At 35.4% G+C, this 27,541-nt stretch overlaps 1 protein-coding gene and 1 pseudogene across 6 annotated transcripts in view; one reads left to right on the top strand and one right to left on the bottom strand.

Moving 5' to 3' along the window:
* LOC101686034 (WD repeat containing planar cell polarity effector) overlaps positions 1-27,541 on the top strand; it is a 531,713-nt gene that overhangs the window by 89,468 nt on the left and 414,704 nt on the right. The gene's annotated exons all lie outside the window — the stretch shown is intronic.
* Positions 15,462-16,245, bottom strand: LOC106004743 (annotated as a pseudogene).

Genomic DNA, 27,541 nt, shown 5'->3' with positions numbered 1-27,541 from the left:
TGGTGAACTGAACCTCTAGTATTAGGAATTGACCCTTTTCATTTCTAGTACTGTCTTTTATCTTAAAGCTTTACTTTTTGTGTGTGCTTAATGTTAATGTTACTATACTTGCCTTTGTTTGGTTAGTATTTTCATGGTAAATCTTTTTTCCTTCTTAGGTGGAATTTTTATGTATCCTTATATTTAGATATATCTCTTTTAAATGTCACTTTAAAAAAAAATCCAGTCTGTAGTTAGAGCCATTAATTCATTTACATCTGATGTAGTTGCTTATATTTTTAGGTTCATAGTCACTGTCTTTTTTTGTGGTTCTTGTTTGTCTCTCCTATTTTATGTTTCTTTTTCTCTCCTCTTTTGCCTTCTTTTGCATTGATTTTTTAAAAAATAGTTTTTAGTACGGTTTTAGGTTTGTAGCAAAAGTGAACAGAAAGTACAAAAAGTTCTCATATACTCACTGCTCCTCACTACCCACACAGAGGCACATTGCTTCTCAGACCAGAATGGTACATTGATTGCAGTTGATGAACCTACATTGACACATCATTACCCAGAGTCCATAGTTTACATTAAGATTCACTTGTGGTGTTGTATGTTCTTTGAGTTTTGACAAATATATAATGAACTTATCCACTATTATAGTATGGTGTAGAATTGTTTCACTGCCCTAAAAATCTTCTTTGCTCTGCCTATTCTTCACTCCCTTCCCCCAACCCCTAGCAACCACTGATCTTTTTTACTATCTCTGTAGTTTCATCTTTTCAGGAATGCCATATAGTTGGAATCATGCAGTATGTAATCTTTTCAGATTGGCTTCTTTTATTTAGTAATATGCATGTAAGTTTTCTTTATGTCTTCTCATGACTTGATAGCTCATTTCCTTATAGTTCTGAATAATATTCCATTATCTGGATGTACCACAGTTTATCCATTCATTTACTGTAGGACATCCTGTTTAGTTCTAAGTTTTGGCAATATTGTACAAAGCTGCTATAAACATCTATGTACAGGTTTTTGTGTGGGATAGGGTTTTTATTTCATTTGGGTAAAATACCAAGGAGTGTGATTGTTGGATTGTATTGTAGGAGTATATTTTGTTTTGTAAGAAATTGCCAACTGTCTTCCAGTGTGGTTTCATTCCAGCCAACAATGATTTAGAGTTCTTTTTTTTCCCCCAAAAACAAACAATCAAGTAAAAAAATGGGCAAAAGGTATGAGCAGACACATCTCCAAAGAAGACATACAAATGGCTAACAGACACATGAAAAAGTGTTCATCATCATTAGCCGTCAGGGAAATTCAAATCAAAACCACTTTGAGATACCACTTTATACCAGTTAGAATGGAAAAAATTTGCATCGCAAGAAACAACAAATGTTGGAGAAGTTGTGGAGGAAGGGGAACCCTCTTATACTGTTGGTGGGAATGCAAGTTGGTGTAACCACTTTGGAAGACAGTGTGGAGGTTCCTCAACAAATTAAAAACAGAACTACCCTATGACCAGGAATTGCACTACTGGATATTTACTGAAAGGTACAGATGTAGTGAAAACCTCAATGTTCATAACAACAATGTCCATGATAGCCAAACTGGAAAGAGTTGAGATGCCCTTCAGCAGACCAAAAGATAAAAAGATGTTGTCCATATACACAATGATTGAGAGTTCTTTTGCTTTGCATTCTTATATTTTATGTGTTGGTGTTTTGGATTTTCACTATTCTAATAGGTATGTATTATCGTTGTTGGGTTGATTTTCTTTTTGTTTAAAGATTTTATTTATTTATTTATTTATTTATGACAGAGAAGGATTGAGAGTGCAAGCAGGGAAAGCAGCAAGCAGAGAGAGAAGCAGGCTCCCCGCTGAGCAAGGAGCCAGAGTGGGACTTGATCCCAATATCCTGGGATCATGAGCTGAGCTGAAGGGAGATGATTAACTGACTGAGCCACCCAGGTGTCCCTGTTTGCTTGATGTTTTAAAAATCATTTCATATTCCCCTTCTACTAGTTTGGAAGTTATATACTCATTTCTCTTCTTTTAGTGGGTATCCCAAAATTACACTTGCTGTACTTCTCAAGATCGAAGGCCAATTAATACCTCTGTTTTCTTCTCAAATAATAGAACAATCTTAGAACTTTTTTTAAGTAGGCTCCATGCCCAGTGTGGAGCGCAGTGCAGAGCCTGAACTCACAACCCTGATATCAAGACCTGGGTTGAGATTAAGAGTTGGGTGCCCAACCAGTTGAGCTACCCAGCAACCCCAAACTTTGGATCTTTTTAGTTACTTTTGCCTGCCTGCTGACTTACATGATATTGCTGATTTATATTTCACTTCTTTTTTTTAATATCAAAAGAAATTATTATTATAGGTTTAATACAGAATTCATACATGTTTCTCACTTTTCTTTTTTTCCTTTTTACATCTCAGATCCCCATCTAGTAAGATTATTTTCCTTCTGCCTAAAGTATATTTATAGAGTTGTCTTTCTCAAAGTTTACTGGTACCAGACTTTTAGCTTTTGTCTGTCTGAAAATGCCTTTATTTTGCCCCCATTCTTGAAAGATCCTAATACTGAGTTTAAATTTCTAGATTCACATTTTAATTTCCTTCAGCACATGGTTTCTCTTGTGGCTGTTGAAGTCAGCTGCCAGTCTACCTGTTGCTTATTTTAAGACAGTCTAACTGCTTTTAAGATGTTGGTTTTGTCTTGGGCCTACTGCAGTTTCACTGTGATGTATCTGTGCATGAATTTTTATTTCTTTTAAAATCCATCTTTGGATGTGTTGAGCTTTTTAAATCTGTACATTGTTATATTTGATCAGTGTGAGAAATTTCTTTGTATTTCTTCAAATTTTGCCTCTGCCCTGATCTCTCCTGTTGTTTTTGAGCAGTGATCAGGTATACTAAATAATTTCTCACTTTGTACTCTGCGTTTTTTTTTTCCTTTTTTAAAGATTTTATTTACTTATTTGAGAGAGAGAGCATGTGTGGGAAGAGGAACAGAGGGAGAGGGACAGGCAGACTCTGTGCTAAGCATGGAGCCCGACATGAGGCTTGATTCCAGGGCCTCGAGATCATGACCTAAATTGAAATCAAGAGTTGGTCACTTAACCAGCTGAGCCACCCAAGCACCCCTCCAGCTCTTTATTCTGCTGTTAATTTTTCCATTGAGTTTTAAATTTCTATTACTATATTTCTTTTATTTCTTGAAGTTTTATTTTTCTCTAAAATCTGTTGTTTTTTTAAAAAATTAGTTTACTGTTCTCTCCAGTATTTTCAACTTGAGTTTTTATTTCTTTAAATATAGTAAGGATAGTTATTTTATAATCTGTGCCTAATAATTCCAACATATTATATCTTTGAGTTTGTTTCTGCTTTTTGTTGCCTTTGCTGATTTTTGTTCATGATGTATTATCTCATTCTTTATTTGAAAAATTAATTTTGGGAAGTCTTTGAGGTTTGGAATGAAAGTGTGCATTCGTTCCTTCAAGAGGCATTATGTTTGCTTCTGCTATAGAAATCACTAATGGCCTGGGACCACTTTGGGCTAAATTCAAAACTTAAAATGCTTTGGATACCCAGGTCAAGAGAATTTGGACTGTATTTCTATGTGATGGGTGACTTCAGGCTGCAATTTCTCAGGAGTAGGATCCTTTGGCTCCCCTTTTAGTCCCAAGGTAACTTTCTTTGAAGTCCTTTACGGGTAAGAGGGGTTACGTAGGTTTACCTCTGTTCTGTTTTTACATTGAGCATGTAGTACCTCATGGCTTAAGCTTTACAGTGGGAATGGAGGTCTATTAGATTCCCTACCTAGGACAGGTCTACATTCTGCCTTCTTTTCTTTTGAATTTAAAAGCTACCTTACTCTTTTTCTCTGAGTTCATGTTTAAGGTTCTAAATTATCTATTACCACATAGCTTATGCATAAAATACACACACATACATACACACACACTTTAGTTTTCACCACTTTCATTTATTGTGCAGGAGGAAAGGGAATAAATATCACCCTTATCTCTTCTTTTTGCTAGCCTTATTGTCAGCTAAACCTCTCACAAGCATCCTTTCTCATCTTTCTACTTTGCTGAACATGTATCCTATGAATTTTAGTGGTTATGGTGCTGTGGGATTCTAGGTTAGGCTAAGATCTTGAAAGCCATGGCTTTCAGAATCTTATGGGGCTTTATTATGAGTTGGCCTCTAGGATCATGGGATCTCTGGACCAGTATAGCAAAGGGAAAGTTTTTGGTAAGTTTTATGTAAGTTAGAAAAAGTTCTTGAGCCATAGCCACATTTTACAGTACATTTGCATTTGAGCCCCTCATATTACCATAGAGCCCAGTTCTCATGACAAGTAACGGTAATCTAATGAATATGTCAGAAGCGATTAGAGAAGCTAGAAGAGCAAAACTTTGCATACCAGTGTCCCATTTTTTTTTTTTCCATAGAGGTGTCAAATTTTTGTGTACTTTGAGTTTTTAGGGATTATGAAGTTTTCCATAAACCCTTAAATGTTTTCAGGTAGGTCTGAGTTCTGCTTGATAGTGGCCAAGAATATTACTTGGATCATTTCTATGTTTAGCTTTAGACAGATAAACTATATAGGTCATACCCTTGAGCTAGGGAAGATGAAAAATGAAATGTCCAAAGACAAAAGAAAGGGTAGATTATCACATGGTGCATTTAAGAGATGAGAAAATGAATAGTGATAGAGACCTAGTGCTGGAGAACAAAGGGAAATAGACACTGTCCAAAGATTTCATTGGATACTTCTGCTGTTTAAGTGGGGAGCCTAAACTAGTTTTCAGTTTGGATTGAAATCCTCCATTTTCATGTGTCTGTCTCCTTCTCCCTTCCCAGCCCCCCTCCAACACCTCCACCTCCCATCTCCCTCCTTCCCTGTTTCTCTCTCTCTCTTACACACACACACACTCGCACACACACGCACATGCACGCACACACGCACACACATTTTAACACACTTTAACATTAGCTGCTATTCTAAGCCAAAGTGTATTTGGCTGTCTTCTGGCTTTCAACACTGGAGGTTGGCAAGTTGGAGGACTGGTAGACTTACCAGCCAGGGAATTCTATAATCTACAACCATGCCGCCCTGCTGCTAGAAAAGGAATGGGTTTGTTTCTCCAAGTATAAATAATAGATCTAATGTCTTTGGTAGGGCCTTGGAGTACCTTACTGTACACTGGGGTTTCCCATTCTCTCTCTCCAATTTACCTTAGAAATACTTTAACTATGTAGAAGCAATGTTGGTAATAGTAATTCATGTGAACAGTTTATTATTTATGTTTGATTACCACATAGAGCTGTAAATATGACTTCTAATCATCGTGTAAATTATTAAATACGTGTGAGGCTAATATTGCAAATTTAATATAACTATGATATTTTATTATTCATAGATGCATGTTTAAAGAAGTTTATGCTCAACAATATAATAGGAACATTAATTCCAAAAAATTTAATATTTACTGAGGAAATAATTATAATAGTATAACTGTGATAGGATATCTTTTTTTTAAAATTTTTTTTAAGGATTTAGTTGTTTATTTGAGACAGAGGGCGAGAAACTGGGTGCAGGGAAGGCAGCGGGAAAGGGAGAGAGAGTCTAAAGCAGACTCCATATTGAACATGGAGCCCAACATGGGGCTTGACCTCAAGACCCTGAGATCAGGGCCTGATCTGAAACCAAGAGTCAGATGTTTAACCAATGGTACCACCCAGGTTCCCCAGTAGTATGTCTTTTTTTATACGCAGTTAAAACAGTCTTTAAAATGTGATTCTGGGTGGATAACAGGAAGAAGAGCCTACCTTGTTACCCTCTGGAAGCCAAAGTAGTAGAAGAGAAGGTATGTCATTGCCTTTGACTATGAGGAGGCCATCCACCATTCTCATTTGTCTCTGTTAATTTTGGCTTTGAAATGTATTCTAGATTTTAAAATGTGATTCTTTTTGAGGTCATACGTAATCAGTTTGCGCACATGTAAAATACATTTTCAGAATTGGGATCCTACCTCAGAGTACATTTAGATTATTTAAATCACAATTAAAATCTAACATTTTAATGTATCTCACTCTGTTAAACTTTCATAAGTCAAATAAAGATAACAAGTTAAAGTTTGGATGGTTGTTGTAGTACTAGAGTGTCTTGATGGTGATGGTAGTGGTTTTTGTTTTAAAACAGAGAAAGCTTTACTAAATTTGTTTATTGCCTAGTGAACACTAGGTGGTGCAATTGTGCAAGGACCATATAATGAGGTATGTGGAAGTTTTTTTTTGTTTGATTTTTAGAAGGCAGGAAGATGAAATTAAAATTCTGGTTTGAGGAAACTCTTTGGAAATACTAAATACTAAAATGCATGGATTAATCTTGTTCTTCTATTAATTGTTCTGGGATTCAAATGAAGCCTATCTTGTGATTTAGATCACAAAGACCTCAAAGTATTTGTGTATTATTTACATTGCATTTTAAAATCAACTTCTATACAAAGAAAAACAACTCCACAAAAAAAAAAGAAAACGGATACAATTTGGTTTTCTATGAATATTTCAGTCTTGAATTGCTCTATGACTACAATTAAACCAGCTTATGCTCTACTATTTTAAAAATAGTTCTAAAATGCCATAGGATTTTAGCAATTATATGTAATATAGTTCATTTTATCAAGTGATTGTTGATCAGTTAAAACTTGAAAGGTAGCTTACCTCTGTCATGTTTTGTTTTCTTTTATCCATTAAAAAACAACAAAACAACAACAGCCTTGCCTTCCTATGTAGGTTCAGGTCATTAAATTAGTAAACTTAAGATTGAGTTTCTCAAATGAAAAATAATTGTTGGTTTACATGTATATTAAGGAGAAGAAAAAACATTTCTATACAGATATATATTTAAAGCTTTAAGTCTTAATCCTGCAAAGTTTTTTTTCCCCTTTTAAGTTCTTTTTCCAATTTGAGATATAGTTCTTGGAATTAAAAAATGTCATTTATGTCTTTTATCAATTTAATGAATAATGTTAAGGTTACATTTATATTTAAATGTCTTTCAATATTTTGGAAGCAAAATACGAAACTCTCTTACCATTTTGAAACATACACTGGTAGTCACAGAAAAATCAGAATCACTTTGAGTACTTCAGTAGGCTTCCTTAACTGACAGAATTACACAAACTATATGTGTAATTTTATGTTATTTTTCTAATTGAATTATATATCCTCTATCAGATACAGTTATACAAAATTGATTCTAAGTTCTATGTAATATACTGAAGCTTTATTTTAAAACTTATTTTCCATGTACTATACAAAGATTATAACATTTTTAGAAATTTAGATTTAAAGTTTTATGAAAATTTTTCTCCCTAATACCACCTTTAGTATTTCTTTTTTACATCTTTGATATTTCTGTTTTGAGATAACATTATTTCATTACTTATGTGGAGCACCTGGGTGGCTCAGTGGGTTAAAGCCTCTGCCTTCGGCTCAGGTCATGATCCTGGGGTCCTGGGATCAAGCCCTGCATGGAACCTGCTTCCCCCCCTCTCTCTGTCTACTTCTCTGCCTACTTGTGATTTCTCTCTCTCTCCTTCTGTGTCAAATAAATAAATAAAATAAAATAAAAACATTATTTCATTACTTATGAATAAAGTCATTTTCCTTCTTTTTGTGAAATGGATGTATGTGTTCACAGACAGACATGCATACATCAGAGTCTGACTAGTTGGGTCATTGCTAATGGCTCATATGATCCTAAATATTTTTATTTTAAATTTATTTTCACAGTTGACTCCCTTTGAAACTTTTGGAATATTACATGTAATTAATATTTTGTTTAAAAATACATTTTAATGTTTGAGTCATGTAAGGCAGTTTTAGGTAAAATGTTGTAGAAACAATTTGTGAAATTGAAAAATCACTATTTTTGTAGTAGTTGGCAGCCTTTATGAAATGACTTGTTGTTCTTGCAGATATATCCATTATCACAGTTGTCACTATTTAATGTACCCATATTAGCTATATTAGGCAGAGGGCTGAATAACCATGAAAATGTGAGTAACCTCTGACTTCAGAAATCGTTCTTTTAAAAAGAGGACTGAAACATTGGTGATAGGAAATTTGAATTGCTCTTGCAGTGCAGTGTTTGTTCTGCAATGGGACCAATTAAGAAAAAAAAGCTTTACTTTTTCTTCCAAATCTGTCTGTCTTTCAGAAGCATCAAATTCACTTCAGGAAGGAAAAAAAAATGCTTCCTTCCCAGGCCTATATTATTGAATGTGGTATTTAGGCTTTAAACAGTTTCATTTAAGTAATACATACAGTCTTAAGAATGGGAATCTTCACATTTGACACGCTGTTAAATATATAGCTCATTCAGACCCCCTTCAAGATATTGCTATCCAGGGCACTTATTTTAGATAATCCTTTTAATGTCTGTATCTCAACTTCTTAGCTATGTAGGAGGAGTTATAGAGTGTAGAGATGTAAATGTGTGTGTGTGTGTGTGGTGTATATATATTACTGATGTGTAAATATGCATATCTCTGTATATTATATAAGATTATTCAAGTTTTATAAAGAATTTAAGTTTTGTGTTATGTATGTGCATACTTATTTAGATACTTGAAAGAAACTGTGCAAGACTTATGTTTGATGTGTGGGGAGTTACACATAGAATTAGGGTAATGGGATTGCTATGGTAATTCTCACATGCTGACCAAAAATTTAGCTCAAAGACACGTGACAGTGGTGTTTAAAAAAAAAAAAAATTGGATCATGGTCTAGTTACTTTGAAATTATTAACTCATCTGGCCTACATAAGACTCTCCTACCCTTAGTTTTAAACAACTTAGTAATGTATTTGTCAATCAGAGAAGGTGGAGAGAAAAGGGCAGAATCTTAGCATTTGCTGCTTTAATACCAACTAGGCAAAATCAAAATATTTGCTATATATTTTAATATTTGCTCTGTATATTCCATAATGTTAAATGATTTTGAAAAAGCAGGAAAGAATATTATGATAAAAAGAATATGAAAGTAATCTGAAATAAGTTTTTTCAACATTATATAATAAAGAATTATGTGAAATAAAAGACCATGTATGATTATTATTTACTTTATTACATGCTGTATTGAATTATCAATCCTGACAGTAAGAACTCTTTTGTGCAGTTTGGAAAATGATAAAGCATTCCTGAAATCCATTTGAGTTTCAATGCTTATTAAATCAAAATGGGACCAATTAAGAATTGAAATACAGAATCTAATTGTGTTTTAATTAGGAAAATTTGCTGCTTTTCTTCATTTTGTATTTAACATAAATAGTCACATATAGAGACATAATAATTAGCATATCTAATATAAAACAGACTCTTACATGCTTTCTGGCCTACCATTAACACTCCTTTACTTCTGAAGGGTTTGAGGTGCCTCTGGCAAGTACCATGTCTGTTCCTTACCCAACCATAAGAGGAAGCTTTGATACCAACAAGCTGCTTTCATTACTTCTGTTTTATTTGAACAGAGTGTGCATAATTATCTGCTCCAAGAGTGAACATTATATGTAATGAACTTTCTGAATTCTATACCTTCTTTTAATTCATTAATTTGTTTACACTAGCTGATAGAAACCCAACTTTATAGGAGTTTAACCTAGTTATAAAAGAAAAACAAGTATTTTGTTATTTTAAAGGAATGTTAACAGAGGTCAAATGAATATTTATGTCTTATTTATAAAAAGAATTTGTAAATCAAATACTACTTTTTAATATAGGAAACTTGTTTTCATATTGAATAGAAATGTGCACATCATCTTTAAGCCACCTTGAATAGTGTTACAGAAAATAATTTCTGTATAGATTTTTAAAGTCTAGTTTTTTAAAAATTTAATTGCTTTTCAAAATAGCACTTACAACAAAGCTACTGGAACACAGCCTTTAGTAGAAAGCCTTGCTTCTCTTTAGAATAACAGTAAAGATGAAGTTATTAGAATACTTAAGAACTAGGGAATGCAAAGCATGTCCTGAGTGACTCAAGAAGTGATTTATTAGCTATTATCTACCAATCTGTTAATCTATCAATAAATGACATTATTGGTTCAAGTTCTCTGATTGCCTGTAGATAATAGTTCAACTGATAGAAAAAAATACACAACTGAAAATTAGTTTGTTAAAACTTGGAGTAATCAAAGTATTACCAGAGTTAATTTTTAACCATCATTTGTGGAGCAGACCTTATTCAGCATCCTCAGTTTATTCTATGTGTTACAGAAGTTTTGGCAATGTGAGAGAATTTTATCTGCTTTTACCTTGCAATATATATATACTTTTTACTGCAGGTGAAAAGAAACACTTTAGGTGTCAGAAATATTAGCAAGACTGCAATGAGGTAACAGTTTTCTATGTAAGTATAAATTATGGGTTTATTGTCTTAGAAGAAAAGACAAATTTTTTAAAGCAAATTAATAATGGCATAATTTTGGGAAAAGTTTCACTTCTCATCAAATGCTATGTTTGCTAAAAATATGTTTTCTTTAAATATTTCACCAATGGATACTAAAACAATATTCTTTAACTGTTTATTAAGTTCTGTCTGGGAAACTTGTTTTCAGGAGTTGCAAAGAGGAAATTTGAGAAAAGTCTGAGAAATAGACACCAGCTCATGATTCCTCCCCCACCCCCAAGGTTTATTTGAGAGAGAAAGAAAGTGTGTGGGTAGGGGCAGAGGGAGAGTGACAGAGAGAATCCTTAAGCTGACTTCCTGCTGAGCGCAGAGCTAGATGTGGGGCTCCATCCTAGGATCCTGGGATCATGACCTGAGATGAAATTAAGAGTTGGTTGCTTAACCAACTGAGCCACCCAGACACCCCCAGCCCATGAATTCTAATGACTAAGGCTATATTATTTTGAAAATATATACACTAATCATAGAGTTCTTCTGCATCTCTCCTCATATGTTCTGAGAACAAAATAAAAGTGACCGATTTCCATGAATACATAATTTACATTTCTTAAATGTTACTTCATTAGGAGTATTATGATTCTGACTCTCAAACCATTGGACAGTGAAATTCTATCAGGCTAGTTTCATCTTTTCTGCTAGCTTTACTACTTTAAAAACTGTAAACCCTTAATAAATTGCTAAAATCTTGTTTGAAAATACATGTCAAAATAATACATGCTTTAAAAATATGTTCCTTGAATGAGACATGAATGAACGCTTTCAAAGGAGGTGTTGACACTAGTGATTTTGATGATTGATATTAAGCTATAAAGAAAATACACAGGATGATGTAGTATATTTAAAGCCGACTTATGACAGTAATATATGCTAAAATTGTTGGAGTATAGAAATCATCTTCATAGCTGGATTACAATGCTTGTAGGAATTTCTCTCCCTTTGAGTACCCCAAGCAATTTGTCAGAAGTGAATTTTTAATTTTTAGGTGATGGTTTAAAGTATTTTAAGATGAAAAGCTCTAAGCTCAAGTAGGTAACAGTGAACTAATTCTGCAGGATAGTCATATTTCTCAATGTTTCTTATTTTTCTACACTAGCATATTAATGAATCAGTTCTTATGTAGTGAGTCAATTTTTGTTTTTAATTATTTATTTATTTTATTTGAATATCACTGACAAACAATATTACATTAGTTTCAGGTACAACATAGTGATTCCACAAGTTTTTGCTGTCTATATTCACCACAATGTAGCTACCATTTGTCACCATACAACACTATGACAGCGCACTGACTATATTCCTTATCCTGATTGTTTTATGCCCATGACTTATTCATTCTATAACTAGAAACCTATATTTCCCACCCTCCTTCACCCATTTACCCTCCTGCCCTGCTCAGTTCTCTTGATTCTGGTTTTTTTTTGTTTGTTGTTTTAGATTCCACATATGAGTGAAATCATAATGTATTTGTCCTTTTCATCTGACTTATTTCACTTAGGATAGTAACCTTGGGGTCTGTGTTGTTGCAGATGGCACAATCTCCTATTTTCTATGGCTATGAAATACACACACACACACACGCATACGCACTCTCACACACACACACACACACACACCATCTTCCTTATCCATATTCTCTGATGGACGCTTGGATTGCTTCCATATCTTGGCTACTATAGTTAATGCTGCAGTAAACATAGGGGCACATGCATTCTTATAAGTTAGTATTTTTGTTTGTTTGTTTGTTTGTTTTTATTTAAGGGTAAATACGCAGTAGTGGAATTATTGGATCATATGGTATTTCTATTTTTAATTTTTTGAGGAACCTCCATACTGTTTTTCACAGTTGCTGCACCAGTTTACATTCCCACTGACAATGTGCCAGGGTTCCCTTTTACCACATCTCATCAACATTTTGTTATTTTTTTGTCTTTTTGGTAGATAACATGACAGGAGTTAGGTGATATATCATTGTGGTTTTTAATTTGCATCTTCCTAATGATTAGTGATGTTGAGCACCTTTTCATTTATTGATTGGCCATCTGTGTGTCTTCTTTGGACAAATTCAGGTCCTCTGCCCATTTTTAATCAGATTATTTGGAGTTTCTTTGATGTTGAGTTGTGTAAATTATTTATATATTTTGAATATAAACCCCTTATTGGATATGTCATTTGCAAATATTTTCTCCCATTCAGTAGGTTCCCTTTTTGTTTTGTTGTTGGTTTCATTTGCTGTGTAAAAAAGCTTTTATTTTTATGCAGTCTCAATGGTTTATTTTTTACTTTTGTTTCCTTTGCCTTAGGAGACATGCCTAAAAATATGTTGATTTCAGAGACATTACTGCCTGTGTTCTCTTCGAGGATTTTTATGGTTTCTGGTCTCATATTTAGGTCTTTAATCCACTTGAGTTTATTTTTGTATATGGTGTAAGAAAGTGGTCTAGTTTCTTTCTTTTGCATATACCTGTCCAGTTTTCCCCACAACATTTAAGAGACTGTCTTTTCCCTGTTGTATATTGTCTTCTTAGTCACAGATTAATTTGCCATAAAGTGTGAGTTTATTTCTGGACTGTCTGTCCTGTTCCATGGATCTGTGTGTGTGTATTTGTGCCAGTACCATACTGTTTTGATTACTACAGCTTTGTAGTATAGCTTGAAATCTGGGATTAATACTTTCAGCTTTGTTCTTCTCAAAATTGCTGTGGCTATTCAAGGTCTCTTGTGGTTCCATACAAATTTTAAGATTATTGGTTCTAGTTCTGTGAAAAATGCTGTTGGTATTTGATGGAAATTATGTTGAATCTGTAGATTGCTTTGGGTGGTATGGACATTTTAACAATATTGATTCTTTCAGTTCATAAGCATGGAATATCTTTCCATTTGTTTTGGTCATCTTCAGTTTCTTCACTAATGTTTGTAGTTTTCAGAGTGCAAATCTTTCACCTCTTTGGTTAAGTTCTGAGATATTTTTTTCCTTTTTGGTGCAGCTGTAAATGGGATTGTTTTCTTAATTTCACTTACTGCTACTTCGTTATTAGTGTATAGAAAAGCTACCAATTTCTGTTTATTAATTTTGTATCCTGCAACTTTACTGAATTTGTGTGTTACCTCTGGTAGTTTTTTGCTGACGTCTTCAGTATTTTCTATGTGTAGTATCATGTTATCTGCAAATAGTGACAGTTTAATTTCTTTCCCAATATTGTTGCCTCTTAGAATCAATTTTTATTTTTACATCTTATTTGGGATTCTATATATCTAATTTTGTAATCTCATGTGTTACTTTAATATTGTTAACAATTTATAAATACTTGGTCATATAAAATTGAGGAATTGATTATATTTTACTTGATTAAAGGCAAAATTTTGGACTGTGTGACTTTTCGGGTTCCTTTCCTAGCATTTTAAGCCATCCTTTTGAATGCAGATCATGCTCTTTGAAATTTAAACCTTATTTAACCTTTGTGAAATTTTAAAAAAAATTCTTGTTTTTTTGAGCATAGTATATGGTGATTGCAGATTTTTCATACTCAGATTTTGCAATTCAGGGACATACCTTCATATTTAGCAGAGATAAGACATATTCATTCATTCATTCATTCATTCAACAACAAATACTTATAAAACATCTGTGTTCTGTAAGAGTAGTTAAGTTACCTATCAGGGCTCAAGTCAATTTCAGTCTTGTGGGGGACACAGACAAGGAATTAAAATTTAAGTATGTAAGTTGATGAGTACTATGTTTGGGAAATGCAGAGGGTATCTGAAAGTACATGTGGTAGAATTATGTTTGGCCATCTAACCAAATCTTTGGGGAGCCTGGTATTGGGGGAGGTGTCCTGGAAAAAGTTTTTACTAACCTGGTGCATTACATGTATAAGGATTAGCCCGGGGACATGTTAGAAGGGAAAGAGATGTGGGGATAGCTAAGTGCATTTCACATGGAGTATGCACAAAGGCAAAGAGGAACATGGCATGACTCATGGGACTCTAAGACTTCAGTGTTCAGAAATGAAGCCAGAGGTGTGAGGAAGGAGTGTTTTATGCATAGTCTTATGTATTATTGGAATTTCATCCTTGGTGCAGTGGAAAGTCATTAAGGCTTCTCGAGAAATTACATGATTCTTGTTGCTGTTTGGAAAAATTTTGCTGGCAGCAGTATGGAGAAGGGGTTGGAAGACGTTAGCTTAGAGACAAGGATACAAATAAGGACTTTCTGAGTAATTAATTAAGATGTATTTGAGTCATAAACTATTTTGGTAGCAGTAAAGATGGAAAAAAACTAGATGAATTTTATGAAATTTTGACTAAGAAAAGCAAGAGTTGATGATTGTAGGATATGGAGTTTGTGGAAGAAATAAATAGTAGTAAAAGTGACACTCAAGTGTCTAACTTAGGTGATTAGGTGGATAGTGCTTCCATTCAGTGTGATTGGAATCATGGAAGGAGTCAGAAAAGGAAGAATATGAATTCGTGTTTAAAGATGGTGAACTTCATGTTAATGTGGAATAAGGTGGCCAATAGAAGGTAGACACATAAACTAGCTGCTCAGGAGTGAAGTGAGGACTAGTGACTAAGAGTCATCAGCATGTACGTAGTTATTGGAGTAGATGAAGTGTTTTCCAGGGAGGACCTAAAGAATAGAGATCTTGGAGGACTCTGAGTAGGACCCTGAGGAATCCAGTATTTAAGAGATGGGCAGAGGAAGAACCAGTGAAAAATACTCAGAAGGAGTAGCTAGAGAAAGGTAGGTTGAAAATGAGGAGAGTGCGGTGTCACTGAAACCAATATGTGTAAGTGAAAAAAGGTATCAGGCAGTTAGAGTAGAAATATAATGGTAGAAAATGCACACTGTATGAGAAATTCAGATGATATGCTATATGATTTCAGATGAAAGAAAGATTCTGTCTGTCTGAGGAACAGAAATGCTCATGGAGGAGGTTGCATCTGAAAAGCACATTTAAAAATTTTTTTTAATTTTTTTTTTTGAGTCTAATCTTATTTACTTGTTACTCTTAGTAAATCTCTCTTTTTTTTTAAACTGGTCTCAGACTTAGAGGTAGAAGCTGTCAGAGAGGACAGCCTCCATCTCTTGGCAATCTGTTCCCGGCCTTTCTTTTTCTTTGGCTTCCTTCATTCTCTTGGCCAAAAGTTTAGCATATTCTGGGTCCTCTTCTTTATTTTTCGTAGTGTGCTCTTTCTTCAAAGCAATATACCAACGTTTGTTTTGGAACAATATGGAATAACAAGACACTGAATCTTGGGAGTTTGGTTCTAGATTTCTTACCTTCTTTGTTTAAGTGCTTTCCCAGAACATACTGGCAGACATCATCTTCTTTAGAGAGATTGAAGAATTTGTGGATTCTGCTGGCTCTTTTGGGCCCCAGACAATGAGGCACAGTAGTATCAGTGAGTCCAGGAATATCCTTCTCGCCCATTTTTTACAGTGACCAAGTTGAGAACACTGAGATTGGCATCCACAGTGCAACCCCAAACAGATTTGTGCCTTCTCTAGGCAGTCCTCCTTGTTCTGTAGCAGGAATGCCCCTTTCTCAGCAGCAGGTGGATGCAGCCATGGGTCAAGACACCCTGCTGGGAACACTCTGCCTTGTTTGTCATTGCTACTGATTCGGACCACATAACCCTTCCATTCTTTACCCAGAGCATCAGCAGCAACTTCTGTGGCCATATGCTTCTCATAAAAGGTATGAAGTTTGTGTTCATCATTCACTTCAATGAGTTTCTGGCAGCCAGTAGCTGAGAAAGAGATGTTCATCTTCATCCTGAAGCAGCCTGCTGCCTCTGAGCTGAAAGGCACATTTAAAGAAGCTACTGAATGGTGGAGAATACACTCCAAGTTAAGGGGCAACATAGTAGAAGGTAGGAAAGTATAAGGCTGTAGAAATAACAAGTTGTATAATAGCCAGGGACAGTTCTAGGGTTGTTTTTAGAGGTAAGACTAACAATAGGGGGAAATGATCATGAAGGCCATGATTGACATGCTAAGAGCTCTGTGCTCTTGGCAATAGGAAGTCATAGGAGGATTTTAACTAGAGAGATTTCATTACTTTTAAGGATGAAGAATATTCCATTGTATAGATATATCACATCTTGTTTATCCATTCATCAGCAGTATATTCTTTAGGGATATATATATAGGTAGGAATCTATTTTGAAAAAGGGAAGTAACCCAAAATTCAAGGTGCATGTCATCTCTGGAGGAGGGAATGGAGGGATGTGATTTGGGATGGGACACGAGCATTTAACATACTGGTAGTGTTCTATTTCTTAAACTGAACGGTGAGTACAGGCTATTCATTTTATCCATTAAATAGTACTTATATATTTTATTTTTTAGGATGTATATTTCTTTTTTTTTTAAGATTTTTATTTATTTATTTGACAGAGATCACAAGTAGGCAGAGAGGCAGGCAGAGAGAGAGGAAGGGAAGCAGGCTTCCTGCTGAGCAGAGAGCCCGATGTGGGGCTCGATCCCAGGACCCTGGGATCATGAACCGAGCCGAAGGCAGAGGCTTTAACCCACTGAGCCACCCAGGTGCCCCAATATTTCGTATTTTTTAAGAAAAAGTGATCATGCCATTAGTGTAATTTTCAGTGTCTTGTAAATAGGAGAATGATATGATGAGATTTGTTACTTGATAAGATTAATTTATCAGTAGGTTAAGTTGGGACGAAAAGAGGTTCTTTGGAGAGATTTTTGAAATTGTCTAGTAGAGGAGTACAGGGCCAGAACCAAATCAAATTATAGCATTGGAGAAGATAGGAAATTAATATAAATCGGGCAAAAAAAAAAAATCAACAGTATTTGTGAACTGGTGGAGTTCACCCTTTGTGGACAGGGTGAAGTGGAGGTGTTCATTTCCAGTTTGCTTTCTTTCCTTTTTCTCACAGTGACTTTATCTAAAATCACTCATATTGAGTCTCCCTCTGTTCACCTTGCCTTACTCAACAGAAGACCTCTCTTCATTCCTCATTAGGAAAAAATAAGTTATCCAGCTTTAATGTTTCGCTTTTTGTCCCTATTTCACATCAAGAAATATGAATAGTAAGATTTTACCTTACTTGCTGACTAGTAGGTTAGTGAGTTTCATGGATGCTGGTAGAAAACAGAGGTTAAGTTTTAATTCATAGCAATAGAAGACTTAAGTATTAGCATTTTTGCATTGGTTCTCTGAACCCCAGTTTCTCTGGTGTGACAGGAAGAGTGCCAGATGACACCAGTACACTCAGCGGGTTCTATTATGCTGAGCTTGGGGAACCTAATTTTTTATAATGGGAAATAAGCATGCCTGCCCTTTGCTCCATAAGAAACATTATCTCTATTTTCTAGGGCTATTATCCTTCAAAAGATAGTCTAGAATAAAGGGCACTCCATGTCTCTTTTACAGAAACCTGAAAGATTACAAAGAATTGTTTCCTAACCTGAGAACATCTTAATGTTTATCCTTCTTTCACTCCTGTCTGTCTCAGAAATAAGTCATTTCTTTTCATGGCTAACACTTCAACTTTGATTTTTATCCTCTTTTCTTGACTTCTGAGATCTTGTGTAATGGCTAGAAGACTCTCAAATCTTCATTTATCAAATATTTATTGCATATATGCTACCATGTGTGATGTTACAAAGCAGCTTTATGTAGCACTTCTGCTAGTGGAGGTACTCAGACAAGTAAACAAAGAAATAAGATCATCTTAGTATAGGATAAGCTCAATAAAATAAAAAAGAATGACATGACAGAAACCAGGATGGTCGTATTTTATATGGTGATCATTGGAGAAGACTTTTGGGAAGAAGTGACATACGCACAGAGATCTAAATTATGAGAAGAATCAGATTTCCTTATAAAAGAAGAGCACAAAAACTCGTAGGAATAAGAGTGAGATTTTTTGAGAAACAAAAAGAAATCCCATGTTTCTGGATTGTAGTGAACTAAGGAAGATAGTGGTAAATGATAAATTTGAAGAGGTAATTCATGACAAAAGGTTTGAATTTTATTCTGTCTGTAACCTTTGTTACTCCACTATATCTTTCTTTTATTATAGATACTCTAGGAGCCTTTCTCTGTCCTAAATCACTTTTTATATAGATGCCACTACTTCCCTTTCTTTTCCAAATTCTTTAAAACCAGAAGAATTAAAAGGTAAATTCTCAACACTGTTAGAAGACAGGAAATGGTGCCATCAGAAATTGTGAGGAATTCTTGAGAGGCCAAAAACAGAAGCCTGGAAAATGACAGCCCAGAATGCAAAGAAAACAACTGTGTTTGAGAGGAAACCCTCAAAACTTTGAAGTTCTTGCTAGGGGGGGTAATTATATAAAGGTATGTGCCTTAGAAAGGAAAACAGTATTTCCCCTTGCCCAGTTCTTTCTCCTCCAATCTGGCACATACACATCACATGTATACTCCATTCTTTCAGCTCTCCCTTTCTCTCTCTTTCTGACACATGCACACACACACAGTAGTGATAGCAGACAGCAGTGGTATTTGTCCATTTCTGGAATTCAAAAGCCATATGTAAGGTAAAATACCTATTGGGAAAGACTTCCAATGTGGCTATAGGGACATGAGAAAGGAGTACAATATGAAGTAACTTGGGAGGACTTATCAGTGTTACAGATGGGGACTGGAGGAAAAATGAAAGTCCTGTCCAGGTGGGAAATATGTTGAGTACTCTATAACCAGATTAAAACTCTTCTGTTTTTGTCACTTGGAGTCTCCTCACCTTGCCTTTGTAGGCTAACCTACACATCTTAATGAGACTATGGCCACTTATATATACCAGCAGTCTTCCCGTACAGGAGAGAGACTGGATGGGCAAAATATCTACATAGCTATAGAGAAAACCCGAGCCAACTGTGTATAATCATCAACTTAGATTTTTGTTTATAAATATGAATGGATAGCCAGGGGTCATCAGACAGGTAAGAAAACCACTAGTAGGAAAAAGAAGAGCCAAGATGAACAAACCACTAATTTGGGTAAACATTAATTCAAAGAACAGAAGATCATGTAAAATATATTCTAATCAATAATTTTTGAGAGATTCCAGAAGATAATGGAACAAGAATAGACCATGATTCAAAAGAAGCAATGAGAAAAAAGATCTTTTAAATTAAACACATTATTTAAAATTTTAAAAAAATATAGGGGTGTCCAGCTGATTCAGTTGGTAGAGTATGCAACTCTTGATCTCAGGATTGTGAGTTCGAGTCCCACATTGGGTGTAGAGCTTACTTAAAATTAAAAAAAAAAAATAAATAACTATTAATATATACCTTTGACCCTTGAACAGCAAGAGGGTTAGGGGTGCTGACTTCCTACACAGTTGAAAATCTGAGTATACTTTTGACTCTCCAAAACTTAATTACTAATAGCCTGTTGTTGACTGGAAGCCTTACTGATAACATAAACAGTCAATTAACACATATTTTGTATGTTATATTTATTATATGCTATATTCTTTCAATAAAATAAGCTAGAGAAAAGAAAATGTATAAAGAAAATCGTAAGGAAGAGAAAATATTTTCACAGTACTGTACTGTGTTTATTGAAAGATGTCTTGGTGTAAGTGGTCCTGTGCAGTTTAACCTGTATTGTTTAAGAGTACATCTTTCTGTATATAAGAAGAGCAAAGCAATGTAACAGGTCTAAGCACAGACTGAAATAGTAATCTGGAAGATAAAATCAAAGAAATACTCTCAGAGTTAAAAGACAAAATGTGGGAGGGGCGCCTGGGTGGCTCAGTGGGTTAAAGTCTCTGCCTTTGGCTCAGGTCATGATCCCAGGTCCTGGGATCGAGCCCCGCATCTGGCTCTCTGCTCAGCAGGGAGTCTGCTCCCCCAACTTTCACCCTGCCTTCCCCCGCCCCCCGCCTGCCTCTCTGCCTACTTGTGATCTCTGTCTGTCAAATAAATAAATAAAATCTTTTAAAAAGAAAAAGACAAAATGTGGGATAGAAGTTAAGCCATGGAAGGTCAATCCAGGTAATGCAATATAGTTAGAAATTGAGAAATAAAGGCTGGCCCCCCCACATGTAACCATTTGGCTTTTGAGGACTGTTGGTATTAGCGGTTGGGATGGGCCTCTGGACCTTGCTTCAACCAGAGCATCTCTACTTTTACAATTTTTATATGTTGGAATTGGTGTAATAGTTTATTGAAGGAAAAAGTGATCTACCAGGAAAAAAAAGTTTGAAAATTAATGACATATGGGGTAAAGCTCAGATTTGCTGCATTTTATACATAGGTCTTTACAGTCTTACCCCAACTTGTCTTTCTAGGGGGAGTGAAAGAAGATTACATAGAAGAGGTAGGGGCCAACTCACATAGGGGTATATGTAAACCAATATAAGGACTTTAAGACCTATGCAGTGAGACGTTTTTGAAGAGCTTCAGACAAACAGATAAAATGATCTAATTTGTATATTTAAAATATTTTATATTAACTATTACATATTATACATTATATATTAAAAATCTGAAAATATCTTTGTATTTCTATGGGAAATGGATTATGATGGCTTAAAAGTTGAAATGGGAGGCCAGTCAGAGGCATGAAATATTCTAGGCAAGATAAGATACTGTTCTAAATTGGAGAGCTAAGTGGGATAGAAAGAACTAGCAAGATTAAACTATATTTTAGAAGAAGCTGATTCAAGGGGCGCCTCGGTGGCACAGTCGGTTAAGCCTCCGATTCTTGGTTTCTGCTCAGGTCATGATTTTCAGGTGGTAAGACTGAGCCCTGCATCATGCTCCGCACTCAGTGCAGTGTCTGCTTGAGATTCTCTCCCTTTGCCCTGCCTCTCCTGCTCATGCTCTTTCTCTCTCAAATAAATAATAAGATACATCTTAAAAACAAAAAAGAAGAAGAACCTGAGCCAATAAGGGAAAAGAGAACATGAGAGTGCTGATATTGAGAAAGACTTGAAGGGTATGGTTTTTTCTTTTTTTTCCTTTCTTCCTTTTACTCTACTCTGTCTCCTCCTCCCTTGCCCCCCTTTCAGTAAAACTGAGTATTTCTTTATAGTCATAATGTATACTCCATTTTGTTGGGAAAGGGAAAGGAGTTGGTGTTAAGACTGGAAAGGTTGCCCACATTCAAAATGAATTGCTCATATATTTAATAAAAGAATATCAGAACTTTAAAAAATAAACATTTGTTATCCTCATAGTTTGTGTGTATCAGATATTTGAGAGTGGCTTAGATGAGCAGTTCTAGCTCAGGCTCTCTCAAGAGATATTACAGTGATCTAATGGCTGGCCTGGAGCTGGTGGATCTAAGTCCCAGGAGGCTCATGCATGTGGTTGGCAAGGGTGTGCTGGTTGTTGCCAGGGGGCCAGCTCTTCCTCTCCCAAAGTGGTCGTCTTCATGAGCTGTTTGAATATCTTCACAACATAGTTCTGGCTGTATCTTCTCCCTCTGGCCTTGGGGTGAGATGCATCTGCAGAGGCAGGTTCTGAGCCTCAAGGACAGCTGCAGCAGCTGAAACATGGGGCAGAGTAGTCAGAACTTTTTAAAAAAATGGTTTTAAATACTGTACAGTGAAGAAGCATGTACTGACAAAACATTGGATTTGGGGATTAGGCAAATTCGTGTTTAAAATACAGCTCCTCCCAGGACTCCTGGGTAGCTCAGTCGGTTAAGCATCTGCCTTAGGCTCAGGTCATGATCGCAGGGTTTGGGATCAAGTCCCTTGTTGTGCTCCCTGCTCAGCTGGGAGCCTGCTTCTCCCTCTGCCTGTTCTGCCTGCAGCTCTCTCTGCTTCTACTCTCTCTCTCTGACAAATAAATAAAATCTTGAAAAAAAACCACCCCCAAAATAATAAAATATAGCTCATCTCCTTTCTACTTTTTAAAATAGGAACATACTATCTCATATGCTTGCTGTTAAGATCTAAATGAGAAAATGCATATAAAGCACTCACCATACAGTAGGCACTATGTAATTTGCTGAGAAGAAAACTTTCTTTTTGATCAAATATAAAATGAATAACTTTAAAACCTTAGAGACTTTTCAAACTTGTTGAGGTTTAAAAACAAGTAAATACAATTTCTAAAGCAAATCACACATATTTCCTTATTAAGATAATCAGTGATTTATATATAGGAAGTTAATAACACCCAGCACAAATTTAGTTCCCAATAATTGACCATTGCTTTATGAGAGTATTTAACCTTTTTGTGAGTATCTTTAAAGCACTTTCTGAGTATACCAATTACTGAATAATTTGTAATAGAGTCATACCATAAATAATAAAGTTATGTCAAACATCAGTTTAATAAGTTAGGTATTTAGGTAAGTGGACACTGGAATGTTTATGGAAGGGGATGAAGAGTTAAAGCAGTGTTCATGCCAAATCCACCATGCATTCATGTGTATTGAACTATACATTTAAAAAAATATTTTGTAATTAAAATGTGTATATCACCAATTTTTCTTTGTTAGAAAATAAATGACATATAATATTTACTAACCACTGAAAAAATAGCAAACTCTGCTTTGAGTACCTAGACATCTTCTCTTTGGCTGGCACCATCTGTGACAATTCTGAACTGTACTGTTTACAGACACACAGCTGTAGCCTGAATTGGCACCAAAACTAAGTATTGACGCTGTGCTCTTTGCAGCCCCGGCCCTAATTCCTCTGGGAAGGAGGGAGAAGAGGTTGCAAATGCAGGAGTGATGAGAATAATTGATAGTTTGTCTCTTCTCTCTTAAAAAATAAACTCTCCTTCTGTCTCGAAACTCCTTTAGCTACCACCCTGTCTCACCATCCACATTCATGGCTTCAACCACATAATTGGCTCCTAAACCCATATTTTTATTCTAGATCTCACTTCCGAGCTCCATATCTGTAGTTTTATCTGGGTGTTTATATCTGGGTGCTTGTATCTGTTTATATCTGGGTGTTTAACGTCTACCTAATGCTTCAAGTTAGCTTGTCACTCTACAGAATAGTCATCTCCTAAGTAATGTTAACTGTGGGCAGCTCAGCAGTTTTGCACCTATTTTTAAATGTCAGATGACATCATGGAATGTTGCAAAGTCAAAGTGGTGAATTATCCCAGAAAAATTCCAGTTGTATTTCTTTCTTTTTTTTTTTTTTCAAAGATTCATTCATTCATTTGACAGACAGAGATCACAAGTAGGCAGAGAGGCAGACAGAGAGAGAGGAGGAAGCAGGCTCCCTGCTGAGCCGAGAGCCCGATGTGGGGCTCGGTCCCAGGACCCTGGGATCATGACCTGAGCCGAAAGCAGAGGCCTTAACCCACTGAGCCACCCAGGCGCCCCCCCAGTTGTATTTCTAATAGAAAATATTCTTTCTTGGAGAGTGCCTGTTGAAGTAGTAGGATTAGCTGCTATTCCAGTGGTTAAACAGACCATCAGTTGAAGCAGAATGAAAGATGCCCACCAAGACATTAAAGGCATTAGCACAGGAGTGAGTGAAACACCAGGGATGAAGCATTTACTCAGTGTTCACTGCTCTTTCCATCCGCATATGTGTTCTGAATAAACTTGGGAGAAGGTGGGAAACTTTTCTTTAAATCAAATGGCACACATACATAGTATAGAAAATCAGAGTTCTTCAAGGCTTATCACTAACAATGAACGGCATTTGCAGATCTCAGTGCTTTCCATGGGCAACCACTTCTAATTCTTTAGTTATTTCTTCTGGTATTTACCTCTTTGTAAATAATATGTATTACTTATTTCTTCATATTGATCTTAATCCTTCATCTTAGCTCTTACCCTTCCCATACATACTTCTCTCCTTTCCAGCACAGATAAAACACAGTTTTTTGGTTAATCCACAATGTATGTCTACAGTATTCTAATTGTATATAATCAAAATTTAGCAATGTAACATATTAAGATTACATTTTTCTTCTTGTATAATTTTTTTTGTTTTCTCTGCAGTTAATAATTGCCTTGCTTTCCAAAGTTGCTTATTTTTTATAGACCTATTATTTCCTTAACCCCAGCTTCCCCAGAAGAAGTGTAGAATCTTCTTTTGGTGAATCTGTGTGCATCAGGTAATCTCTTACTTTCAATTTTTTCTTGGAAATATTCTTCTTGAAGTTTGCTGTCATCCTTTACTCTGCCTGAGATACAGCTATTCTTGTATGATTTCTCTTTATTGCTATTCCGGAAATCCTTTTTCCTTGTTTTTGTGTTGGATCCTTTATTTCCTGGATCCCCATATTTTCCTCTTTTTTGGTTTACTGTATCCTTTGGGTGGAACACATCTTCCAGTAATTTCCTGTAAAAAGGGCACAATAATTAAATCTTGAGACTTTACCTCTTTGAACATCTTTATTCTACTCTCACACTGAAGTGTGAGTTTGGCTACATGTAAAATTATAGGTAGGAAATATTATAGGTAGGAAAATTATAGGTAGGAAACTGCTTTCAGAAATTGAAAGCAGCACTCCTTTGTCTTCTAGCTTCCAGGGTTGCTTGTTGAGAAGTCTGATGCCTTGATCCTTTTTAAGTAATTTTTTTTCTTCTCTGGAAACTTAAGATTTTTGTTTATCTATAGTGTTTTATGATTTCATAATGATGTGCTTAGGGAGTGAGTCTTTTGCAAATCACTGCATTGGGTACTTAGCAATTTCTTTCTACATAGAAACTCATGTACTTCAGTTCTGGGAAATTTTCTTGTATTATTTCTTTGGTAGTTTCTAACTTTCCTTCTCTTGCCTCTGTTTTCTTCCTCGGTCATATTTGTAATTTAGGATTAATCTGACTCATTTTCCAAATTCCTTTTCTCTCTTTGTCTCTGCATGCGTGTGTGTGTGTGTGTGTGTGTGTGTGTATACACATGCACATGTAGTGTGTAAGTATGCATTTCTTCTTTCTTTATTGGAGATGACTTCAACATTATTTTCCAAGTCTTCTTTTGTATTATTTATTTTGGTTTTCATGTGTTTATTTCGTCCCTCTTTTCGGTATAGCTCTCCTACTTTCAATAATGTTTTATTTCTTAAGTACTTTCTCTGATAAAACAACCTTTCAAGAGTCAGTTTACTGTTTTCTTCTATGGTAGGGAGGGATTGCCCAGCTGTGGTGGCAGAGAAAAGCACCTAGATGTCTAAGTATTATTTACATAGAATTTCAGACAGATCTCTTGTTTTCAATCCTAAGCACAGGTATTCCTTCAAAAGTATTTGGTGCCTCCAGTTTCTGAGCCTTTCTAGAGTTCCAGTGCGTGAACCCTTTGGCTCTCAGCCATCTACCTTCCGTAGGTACTTGGCTTTCCACTTTCTTGAATCTGTTGTCAGTTACCTTTGTCCATCTGCTTTTTACTCTCCAAAATTTTGTTGATAACTATTTTGTTGTCTTCTAATTCTCTTCGCCTTGAGAGTTTTCTTTTTATTGTTTATTGTCATTTTAGTGTGGGCTTGGAGGGTAGTGAAGGTAACTATATGTGTTCAATCCCCTATCTTTATTGGGATGGTCCTCTATGCAGGATTTTTGTGTGTGTTGCCAGCTTGCTTGGAGCTGGTTGTGCTACCAAAAGAAACCAATCAAGCATTGGTGTGTGTATATATATGTATATATATATATATTTCCCCTTGATTCTAATTTATCATTGATTATAAAGTGCTATTGATTTAGTATAGCATCAAATTCTGATAAAAAGCAACACTGGGTTAATATATACATTGATTATAAGATAAATAAGTTTTAGAAACCATCAAATTTGAATCATACAGTAGATTCATATGACCCATTCATATGCTAGGTATTCATTTTCTCTAAAAGGGGCCTAAGGTTCTGAAAATGGATTTATAATTTCAATTTTTGTAGCTTGGATTGTGTTAGATTGTTAGAATTAATAACTTTCTTCTCTGTGCTTTCTTCCTTGGGTATGGTTTTATTTTATTTTCCATACTCTGATGTGATTGTATTCATCTATTTTCTCTTACCCCATCCCCCACTAAGTTATGACCTCCTCAAGTGCAAGTTCTTGGGTGGTTTCACAATGCCTGGTCCAATTTGGCACTTGGTAGTTGCTTTGCAAATGTAGTTTGAACCAAACTAAAATAATTTGAAAATGAAATGATACCCAGTGAAGCACTAAGATAATCAGAGTATATTTTCCTTTTCTGTTATTGCAGTCAGGCTCTATCTTATGGATATTGAATATTCAGGAAAAGGAAACTGACATTTATTGAACAATTGTCATTTGCCACATAGTTTCAAATACATTATCCTATTTACTTGGTAAAATAGGGTCCAGTCTGAAAAGCATGGGAAATATTTTTTGTGAGTCCATGATTTGTTTGGGCTTTACGGAAAAACATGATCATAATCTAGAATCTTCCTTGTTTTATTCTATGACTTTTAAATATTAGTTAATAATTTTCTACTCATTAAGGAATTATGAACATTTTAAGCCATGATGATGTATGCTTGTGTTAAATATATTAAAGTGAAATTGATCCTTTCTTGGGAACTTGGTGGTTATTCACAGACTTCATTTCAGTAAGAGAAGGCTGTTCTTTCCTAAGTACCTACTTTGGTTTTCCATTCAACCACTGAAACAAAACGTTAAAAGTATCATCTAAGTGATACAGCTGTGACAAACCATTAGTAAAGGTGAAAATAACCAGTCAGGGAAGAAAGAGTGTGAAGGAAGATCCAAACACAATATAAAAGGATTCACTGAAGAATTCTTACAAATTGGGAGCTTTTAGGACTTGTTTACATTTCATTAAGAACTAGTCATAGAGGGGCGCCTGGGTGGCTCAGTGGGTTAAGCCGCTGCCTTCGGCTGCCTTCGGCTCGGGTCATGATTTCAGGGTCTTGGGATCGAGTCCCGCATCGGGCTCTCTGCTCAGCAGGGAGCCTGCTTCCTCCTCTCTCTCTGCCTGCCTCTCTGCCTTCTTGTGATCTCTCTCTGTCAAATAAATAAATAAAAATCTTAAAAAAAAAAAAAAAGAACTAGTCATAGAGATTAAGGAGTTGAGAACTTAATGAGAGCTACTACCAAGTAAAAGTAGTAAAAATAGAAATAAGCCTTCTCTGATATAATGCAGTAACTTAAAAAGAAGA

Source organism: Mustela putorius, unplaced genomic scaffold (genome assembly GCF_011764305.1).
Source record: "Mustela putorius furo isolate JIRA1106 unplaced genomic scaffold, ASM1176430v1.1 tig00000224_pilon_pilon_pilon, whole genome shotgun sequence".
NCBI lineage: Eukaryota > Metazoa > Chordata > Mammalia > Carnivora > Mustelidae > Mustela > Mustela putorius.
The sequence above is the reverse complement of the archived record's forward strand: the minus strand, read 5'-3'. Positions and strand labels throughout refer to the sequence as shown.